Source organism: Cebus imitator, unplaced genomic scaffold, assembly GCF_001604975.1.
Source record: "Cebus imitator isolate Cc_AM_T3 unplaced genomic scaffold, Cebus_imitator-1.0 Scaffold559, whole genome shotgun sequence".
In the NCBI taxonomy this organism is placed as follows: Eukaryota; Metazoa; Chordata; class Mammalia; order Primates; family Cebidae; genus Cebus; species Cebus imitator.
The window spans coordinates 1,099,374-1,109,667 of NW_016107874.1; positions in this window are offsets into that span (position 1 = coordinate 1,099,374).

A 10,294-nucleotide genomic window follows, 5' to 3' on the forward strand; every position below is an offset into this window, starting at 1 on the left:
CTATCTATCCTTCCTCTTCCCAGGACCTCAGCTTCCCTCTGAACCTGGGCTACATCCTTAAGAAGGAAATGGAAGTTCAAAACAGACTTCCAAGAGGCAGGGTTTCACCATGTTGGCCAGGCTGATCTCCAACTCCCAATCTCAGGTCATCCGCCGGCCTCAGCCTCCCAAAGTATTGGGATTACAGGCATGAGCCACTGTGCCTGGCCCTTTTGACAAGTTTGGTACTCTAAAAAACCACGGGATGGGGATCAAAGGCAAATAATTCATCATCACAGTTGTCAAAAGCTTAGGAGCCAATAAAATTTACTAAAGTGATGGTGGAAGGGCACTACAGAACTAGACTCTCCCTATCTAAAAATAAAATATTGCAACAGGAGACAGAACTTTAGAGGGCATGCAAAGCAGATACTTTCTGTGTATCAACACCAGTGTCACAGAGGTTGTAAGCTCAAATACCTTTGTTCTGGGTCCTAAGGTTAATGTAGGAAGATGTAAAACACCTGTCTCTGACAGTTGTAAACCGTTGTCTTACAACTGAGTGTGGCATATTTGTGACACATGGAGTGTATGTGCCTGATGTTCAAATGGAAGAAAAAAATGAACATTTTCTTTCCCTAAATTTTTCACTGAAAGAATTAGGAAATGGGGATGGTCTTCTCATGGAATCTTATACATATTCAGAAGACATATTTTAGCTCAATGGAAAGACTCAAGATTCGGGAGGCTGAAGTGGCAGATCTCTTGAGCCCAGGAGTTGGAGTCTAACCTGTGCAACGTGGTGAAACCCTGTCTCTACTAAAAATACAAAAAATTAGCCATGCCTATAGTCCCAGCTACTCAGGAGACTGAGGTAGGAGAATCACCCAAGCACAGGAAGCCAAGGCTGCAGGGAACCAAAATTGTACCACTGCACTCCAGCCTGAGTGATAGAGCAAGATCCTGTCTCAAAAAAATAAAAAACAAAAAGACTAAAGAATTCCTCATGCAAAATACAACTTAAACAACTTACTTTCAGAAGTTCAGCAGGGACCATTGAGAAGGTTGTGTAATTATAGAATTGAGCATTCTACATGTTTTTCATTTGACGAGCACCTAAGTCATTAGTGAGCAAAGTGGCAGAAAATGGCATGCCAACATCTTCAACATTTTCATTCAATTAAAATTGTTTTTTGCTATTGTTTAAATTCTGTATTATGGAATTTGTGAAACACAAAAGCAGAGAAAATAATATAATCAAATCTCAGGTGCACAACAACTAATTTCAACTAATGTCAACATTTTGCCATTATTTTTATTTCATCAGTACTTACCTCCCCACATCAACCTACACACAAAAAATTGTTTTATTTTGCTAGACTATATTAAAGCAAACCCCAGAAATAGAATTATTTCACTATAAGTACCTCACTAGATATGGCTGACAGACAGAGCCTTTGACTTTATCATAACCTAACATTGTTATAACACCCAACACTTTTTTTTCAATTTCCTAACATCATGTAATTCCCAGCCTATGACTGATTTTCCCTGCTAATGTATTTGTAATCGAAGGTCCACATATTGAATTTTATCAATATGATTCTTAAGTCTCTCTTAATATATAGGAGTTCTCCCCCTTTCTTTGCTTTCATGTCATTTTTCTGCTGAAGAAAACAAATCATTCATCTTGTAGAATTTCTCACACTCTGGATGTGGCTGTTGCATCATCATGTTGGCATTAACCTCTTCTATGCTTTGCAATTTTTGGTACCCAAGGTGAAATTCAGAGCAGAGGTCAGCAAACTGTAGCCAGGGTGCCAGACGCCTATTTTTGCATATAACATTTCTTTGGAACACAGCCATGCTCATTTCTTTATGTGTTGAGTGTGGCTGCTTTCAGGCTACTACAGCAGTTAAATAGTTGTGACGGAAACTGTATGGCCTCTAATGCTGACAATATTTATCATATGGCCCTACAAGAACAAGTTTGCCAACTCCTGATCTAGAGGCTTGAATAAACTCGATGGCTTCGATGAGTTCCAAACAAATTCTTTCATCCCCACATTGTGTAGCAGCAGTATCAGCACCACACAGGAATTAGGGTTCAATATGTCAACAAGCTCAGCCACTTCTTTATGTGCTTGATGGGTTATGCACAAGAAGAGCCCCAAGTGGCCAGGTGGCAGTCATGGCTTCCAACTTACAACACCGTGCACAGGCATGCCCTGGAAGAGGCATTCTCACTCCTTTAAGAAAGAGGACCTCTACCAAGCAGAACTTAAGGTTGTGAGGACAACCTTAAGCATCCCACTATGGAAAGTGTAAATTCCCCAGCTGAGTCATTGAAAGTAAAGAGGTCACACTTACTTCCATCTCTTGTTTCCTGGATCCATATATTCTAGCTATTGAGAGCATACCATCATGTATTAGCCACTGATTTGTTTAACACATGCTGGACATCCCCAGACGGTGCTATCCCAGAGCAATTGCTTTAGTCCAGCCTTCCCAAGCTCATTCCAATGCTACGTGGGCACCCGCTTCTGAGTACTAAATAGTATAATCAATAAATCCTGTGGTCATGTGACCATTCTTGCACTTCCTTTTCAGCAGCGTGGTCTCTTAGTCTAAGGGAATGTTGTATTAGATATCATACAGCAGGTTATGACTTCCACAAGCTGTCAGAACATGTTGCTGACACAGATACTGCACACAGCAAAGTCATACCACTCTTGCAGTAGGTATGAACTCCTGTGAAGACAAATTACTCACCACTCCACGTTAGAAAGTGTTCAACATCAACACTCCACCCAGTGGCTAACTGGTCCAGATTGGTAAATTCTATAAATAGAATTTGAAGCACTGGCTATATAGTTCGAGAGGCCCTGTGCAAAATGAAAAGAGGGTTGTGTGTGTGTGTGTGTGTGTGTTTGTGTGTATAACAACACCCACACCCACACACACACCTTTTCATTTTGCACAGGGCCTCTCAAACTATATAGCAATGAAAAGGTGGAGAGGGTTGTTTTACACACACACACACCCCTTTTCACTTTGCACAGGGCCTCTCAAACTGTACAGCCAGCCCTGTTACTCGTCTCCCTCAGAACTGGAAATAGGTCAGCCCTAGAGAGAAAAAAATCCATGCAGTTGGCCCCAAGAATATCTATTCCTGCCATGGCCCAGATGTTCATGGGCCCATTGCTCAAGCACTGACATGGCTGAGGATTGAAGCTGACTTGACATCTACAGGATGAGTCATTTCATCCACCTGCTAATCGAGAGGCCCCCTCAGGTAGATATTAATACTGTGGATGGAAACCCAGTTATACCTTTGTGTCAGTATAAGCTCTCTAGCATGCAAACTCATCTTTCTTTCCTGGGGAACTTTCCTACCAGGGGATATATCAGCTAAGACTGTCAATTCATCAAAGAGACTTTAATGACCTCAAAACTCAAAAAGGAAAAGGTGAAATATGCTCCCTTTGTTCCCAAGAAACTCAATGACTTCTATTGACTTCTTCTCTGGAGATAAGTCATGTGCTTTCCAAGAGCCAGCCATGGCCAAGTTTCAAAAAAAAAAACCCTATTATGCCTTCCCTCAAGGCAAGGGGTACAAGCTTGACTGACATTTGCATAAGTAAAGGAGAAAAGTGACTCCTCACAGAGCAATATCTGCTCCTAAGGGCGCCTTCCATCTATATCCCTGGAGAAATTCAAACTGGAAGCCTTTAAATGGCATATTTTCTTGCATAAAATAAAGAGCCCTCAGCTAGAAGTATCCCACTACAAGATCACAAAGGTATGATAAGCCATGCTATAGAGTTTGTATTTTATTTCAAGAGGAGAATCAGAACTGAACAGTTTTAAGTAGAGGAGAGACTTTGATTAGATTTTTATTTGGGGGAAAAATATTCTAACTGCTGTGTGGAAGTTGATTTTTAGAACAGTATCATTGCAAGCTGAGATATCTATGAGGAAGTTGTTGGAAGTTATAGTAGGCCAGGCTAGAGTTGTGACAGTAATGACAGAAATAAGTAAATTGAGTGAAGAGATTGAATCTAGTAGGCTTATTTGTGTATGGGACATGAGGGAGAAGCAGGGGTCAAAACAGACACCCAGCTTTTCAACTTGGACAAGGATGAATGCTAGAGCTAGTCACTTACACTAGGAACACAGAGGGAGAAAAAGGTTGGTGGGAAAAACATGATTATCAACTGTTCGGGACTCCTTGGGTTTGATGCAGATCTGGGTTGAAACCAAGCTCTCCCTCCATCACAGTCTGGTCCAGGCTGTCTGATGCAATACAAGGAGCATTCAATTCACATGGAGATGTCCAGAGGGCAGCTAGGTGAGTGGGCCTGGGACGGAGAAGAATGGTCTGGCTGAGACATGAGTCTGTGCATCATCAAAAATTGGATAATAACTAAAGCTATGGAAACGGACGAGCTATTCCAGGGAAATTATGTAGATTGAAGAAATAAAAGGTCATGTATCCAACCCTAGGAAAGACCAGAATAAACACGACTCTCCATAGGAGTCTAAGAAATAGCAGCCAGAGAGCTAGGGAAACCATGAGAGTCTTACGTTACAGCAGCCAAGATCACATGACATTTAAAGGAAGAAAGCATCGTCAACAGAGTCAAATGCTGCCAACTGAAGAAATAAGGACTGCAGCAAGGAGCCACTTTTCAGTTGAAATGCCTTCAAAGACTCGCCTTTCCTTATTGAGCAATATTCACGGCATGCTGTCAGGGTCAGGGTCCACTCAGGGAGACTGAACACACCAACTCTGTTAGAGAGAAGGCATTTGGTGCAAGGAGTGGGTCACAGGAGTGGCTGGAAGAACAAGAGGGCCACTGCAATGGCCTAGAGAACAAGAACTGCAGGAAGCAGCTGCAAGTCCCGGGATTGAGGAATCTAAAGTGGAAAGATGGCGTTTCCAGAATGAACAGCTGGGGAGAAGTCCTGGGGGCCTGGACTTCAGACTTCTTGGAGAAAGCTCTGGTAAGCTGGTCCCCAGATCACTGAGGAAGAATCCAGCCAGGCTTGGATTATGAAGGGATTTTAAGGCCGATCTGGTGAAGGACCATAGCATGGCCTGTTCACTGACTGCCAAAGGAGGACGACCCAGCTGCTGCTGGCAACCTGGAGACATGGAAAGGCTGGAGCCAACTGTCTGTGGTTCTAAAGAAAGAAGGACAGGAATAGAAAAGCAGGAAGTCCATTTTCCCCTTCTCTCACTTCTCAGCCACTTTCTAGTGCCTCCCTTTGGCAAAACCTAAGGGAAGCAGCTGGCAAAGGAGTTTAGGAAATGCAGTTTGCAAAGTCCCAGGCTCAGTGGCTGAGAGATAACAGATTTTTAAGTACCAGCATGTAAGACCCTATACAGTCTGCCCCCATAAAACAAAGTAGCTTGAGCCATGAAATTCAGCATTGCTGTCCACGAGATGTAAAAACATGAGCAAGTAACATGCATCTAAACTGCTACTTCCTCTCTTATAAAACAAGAATTTAATAGTATGTGTCTTCTATTGCACAACATACTCAATCCTGAAATATCTCACAGTCGACAAAATTACACTCAAAATAAAGGACTAAAGGAGAAAAATGAAATCGGGCATATCTCTCAAAAGCTGTAAACCTTTGCAACCAGAAAGAAAAAACAATAACAGGAATCTCTGGAGGTAACTTGGATGATCTAGACAGGATGCTCAGCACAGTTGAAGGCTGCTTCAGGGGATATGGGAAAAGCTCAGAGTTATACAGTGGAGATGGTATCATGTGGACACTAAGAAAACGAAGACAGAAGTAGAGATCTGAACCAGAGGGGCTGTAGTGAATGTAGACAGAAGGGGATGGGTACCTGCCAAGAGCCAGGAGCTTGTGTAAGGCTGAGTTCTCTAGAGAGGGAGCCCCATGGCAGACTCTCATTTTTAATTTTCTTAAAATAGAGTAGTAAGGGCCTGAGACTAAGCCACGGTAGAGCTGAGGGCTTTCTTATTTCCTGCTGAACATTCTGATTTTACTCCTGCTCTTCTAATTCCCCTAGCCAGGCAGAGGGGGTGGGAGAGCAGGGGCGGGGAGGAGACTGTATCTGAACCAAGTCAACTTCATTATACTGAAATCATTCCCTTATTTTTCAATCAAGTATGAGCTAACTGTTGTTACAGAAACATACATTGTGGCAGAGCGAACCATACCCATATTCCAGTGTTTCCTGAGAAATAGGAAAACTCATGAGAAGTGCTGAGCAGAATCCAAGGCCCCAGGAGGAAGTTCATATCTGTGCTGTTGTGCTTACGCCCCTTCCATCTTCTTAAGCCGCTTTCTCACATGCAGCCTCAACTGTGAAGTAGCACCTGCCATGTATTCTTGCAGTTATCTGCATGGTTGCCTCTGCTTAAAATGTCTACCAGTCTCCTAGCCTTGATGTCTACCCCCAAGATGTCTGGTTAATTCCTATTCCTTCTCTGCCTTAGCCTACAGAAGCCTCTGATACTCTCTGTCCTAGACTCCTAGAGAGCCCTGGCCATCCCTCTAGAGCATTTACACCGCTGCTGACTATGTCTCCAACAGGAGGTGGGGCTACTGGAGCCCGAGCACTCGTGTCTACAGCCTCAGTGTCAATTACAGTGCCTGGAACCGTCAACGGTTGGCTGTTGACAAGGTTATCTCACAGGGAATAGTCAATGATACCCTGAGATTAGACTGCAGAAGGGTTTATACACCTACTTTTAGAATTCAAGTATTATTTGGCCAATACTGGGTAACTTGCAAATGTGTTTAGAAAGGCACTCAAAACTGGCCCTCAGACCAATGAATGCAGCATCTCTAGGTCAGTTGGACTGGATGAGGGCAGAGTGAGGGTGTGAAACCTCAGGAGGCTCATGCTGTGGGAAGAGCAGAGGTGATGGGAGTAAGGCAGGGAGCCCATAGAGGGAAGGAGGGGAGCAGGGAAAGCCTGAGATGGAAGCTTCAGAACTTGGCAATTGCTGTGATGGGGAGAAGACTCCACAGCAACTCTTCACATTTTATGCTTAGGATTCTGGAAGGATATTGGCCCTCTTTCAAAAGGGGAAAAGGGGAAGCAAAAGCTTATTGGGAGTGAGAAGTTGAGCGTGATTTTGTTTATCTGGTGTTTCACTTGCAAAGGTGGAGACCCAAGTTTTAGCCCCTCTCAGCAAGTTAAGCTATTGGTTAGTAAGTCTGTCTTTTTTTTTTTTTGCTGGTATTACAGGCATGCACCACCACGCCCGGCTAATTTTGAATTTTGAGTAGAGACAGGGTTTCACCATGTTGGTCAGGCTAGTCTTGACCTCCTGACCATAGGTGATCTGCCCGCCTCTGCCTCCCAAAGTGCTGGGATTATACCACTTTGTTTTTGTTTGTTTGTTTGCTTTAGATGGAGTCTTGCTCTGTCACTCAGGCTGCAGTGCAGTGGTGCAAGCTCAGCTCACTGCAGTCTTCACCTCCTGGGTTGAAGCAATTCTCCTGCCTCAGCCTCCTAAGCAGCTGGGATTGTAGGTGTGTGCCACCATGCCTAGCTAATTTTTGTATTTTTACTACAGAAGAGGTTTCCCCATGATGGCCAGGCTGGTCTCGAACTCCTGGCCTCAAGTGATCTGCCCACCTCAGCCTCCCAAAACTCTAGGATTACAGGAGTGAACCACCACTCCTGGACTGTTAATAGGTTTTAAATGTCAATGTGCACAATCTTTCCAGTGAGCGTTTAAAAAAAACACCTCTGTTGTCCTCCTCTCCCTTGCCTTAATACTGAACAAACATTGTCAGTTTCTAGCCACTTGCTTGTGAAAATTTTGTGTGGTGGTAGAAAGATAGGGGAGGACGGGGACAGAAGTAGTGGCCAGGGATGAAGGGTGAAGCAGGATTGAGGATGAAAAGGGACAGAAGCCAGTGCCAGATTTCTGGACTCCAGCACCAGCCACATGTCATGCCAGCCAAGCAAGTGAAGCGAGTGATGGCAGCCGAGAAGCCAAATAGCTCTGTCCTCTTGTCTTCAAACTGCTGGGGTGAGCGACCTGCAAGAATAAAACAGACCTGACCTTTCTTTTCTGTTTTCCCATCTCCCACCTTGGAGATCCTGGACCATTCTGATTACAACCAAAAGCCCCAGGTATACACAACCAGCATCTGATTAAGAGACACTCTTTCTTTTTTAAGTTAAAAGATACTAAGGAATCAATATTCACTATTTCAAAAAAAAACCTATAAAATGGAGATAAGGAAGAGCAATAACCTTATCACCTTCAGATAACTACCGTTGGTATTTGGTCTTTTATCACAAATTTTATATTCTTTATATTCTTTGTATATGTATGAATATATGCACAGTACATTATTTCTAATGCTTTTTTCCAAAATTTAGGATGGAAAAATAACTAGACTTCTAAAGTCATTTATGGATGGTTTCCAATCCTACTGCACAATTTGGTGTCTGGGTGCTCTGCTGACCTCAGCAACACTTATTTAAAGCCCCAGCATAATGAGGTCAGCTGCCACCTGCCTGCTGTGTCTGCAGACTCTATAATTGTGTATCTACTCCCAAATTAGGGGGCTCTCTCTTGCTTAAGTCCATGGGCAGATTTTTATTTTTAGCCAGAGGAGTCCTGAATTGCAAGCGAGAAGACCCAATCCTTGGGACTATTTTAGCTTCTAAATGTCCTTCAACTTCAGGGACTGCAGGAGCCAAGCAAGTCCTGAGGGGCCTCTGGTGAAGGGAGGGGGAGAGAAAAGAGCTTTCATTTGGAAAATGCCTACTGTTCACCAGTCAGGGAATGCTGGGCCCTCCCTATGAGCCATCCATCTGCTTTATTACCCAAGCAGGGTAGAGGCCTCTGACCACATCCTGTTTGAAGGCTGGAGCTTCAGACTTTAGGGCACAGGTCTTTTACTCATAACTTTTCAGACAATGAAAGAATAGAGATAAGCCAAGAATGTCAACACAGGCTCATTCAGGACAATTGCAGATGGTACTGTAGTCACTCTGCAGGGCTGCACTGGCAAAGATCCCAGAGCACTGACCCTGAGCCCGAAGCTTCCCTCTGCCTTCTCTAAGATGACCAGCAGGTGGCAGCAGAGCACAAGACAAAGCAGAAGGACGGTCGTAGGGATCTCTGGAAAGACAGAGATTCAAGGCACTATACTTTAAAAAATTTGGTAGATATGTTTTCTTCACTTCACAAGTAATTTAATGAGTCCTACGCTGATTGGCCCCCTCATGATTATTTCCTGAGGTCTTGGAGATTTGGAGCTTAGAAGTCTTCTGTCCTCACCCACTGCCCATGCCAGTTTTTACAGCATGAAAAGTTCTCATCTCCAAGTTAAGTAACTTTTATATGAGAAGCACAGTTTGATAAGCCTGTTTTGATATTTACATGCCTTTAGGCCTGGATTCCTATTCTGCCTCTTTTACATACTAGTTCTGAGTTATTTAAAAAGTTATTAAGTCCCCCATTTTCTCACTGGAAATTTTAAGCATCATCAGGATTTAAATGAGGATGTGGGTTTAAATGACCAGCACAACACTTGCCACATGGAAATTCCTCAGCACATGTCAGCTATCTCACCCCTTCTAGGAGAAGTAAGGCAAATTAAGAGAACCTATTATGGGAAGCACTGTCATTCCAAATAGTTACAAAGAGGTAGAGAAAATGATTCTCAAGCCAGAATTTTGAAATTCAAGCAATGTAAACACTTCATTTTCCTAAACATTTCACTCAAATCGGCTTTGTTCAATTATGTGCAACAGAAGTTTACCAAAGATCTGTCATGTCCAAGGCATAATTATAGACACTGGAGGTCCACATATAAGTAAGACATTGCTTGGTGCAGCTCTCTGGAAATGGACAGTACGGATATAACAGGAAAGCAGCAGAAGTATTAAAATAAATATAACGTGCCCAGAGAGCCCCACTCTCAAGACCCAGGCACTGGCTCTAAATGACTGAGACTTAGCTGATTCAAGACAGCAGACAATGTCCACCATGAACTCAGAATCCAGTTAACAAATAAGAGCAGTCTACCACTGAAAGAAGAGCAAATGAATGGAGAATCCCCGTGTGCGGCTCAGCCCGGAAGGAATGGCTGAAGGTCCAGGAAGGAGCCAAAACACAGAAAACCCCAGCAAGGCAAGCGCATCGCAGGATTCCATCTAGCCATCCTGCCTTTCATTTTCGTAAACTTCATTCTTCCACTCTGAGAAACCTAGTTTTGATTGTTTACAATTTATTTATTTATTTTCTCAACATTGACATCCAAATTAGTTTCAAAACTTCTTTTTTTTTTTTTTTTT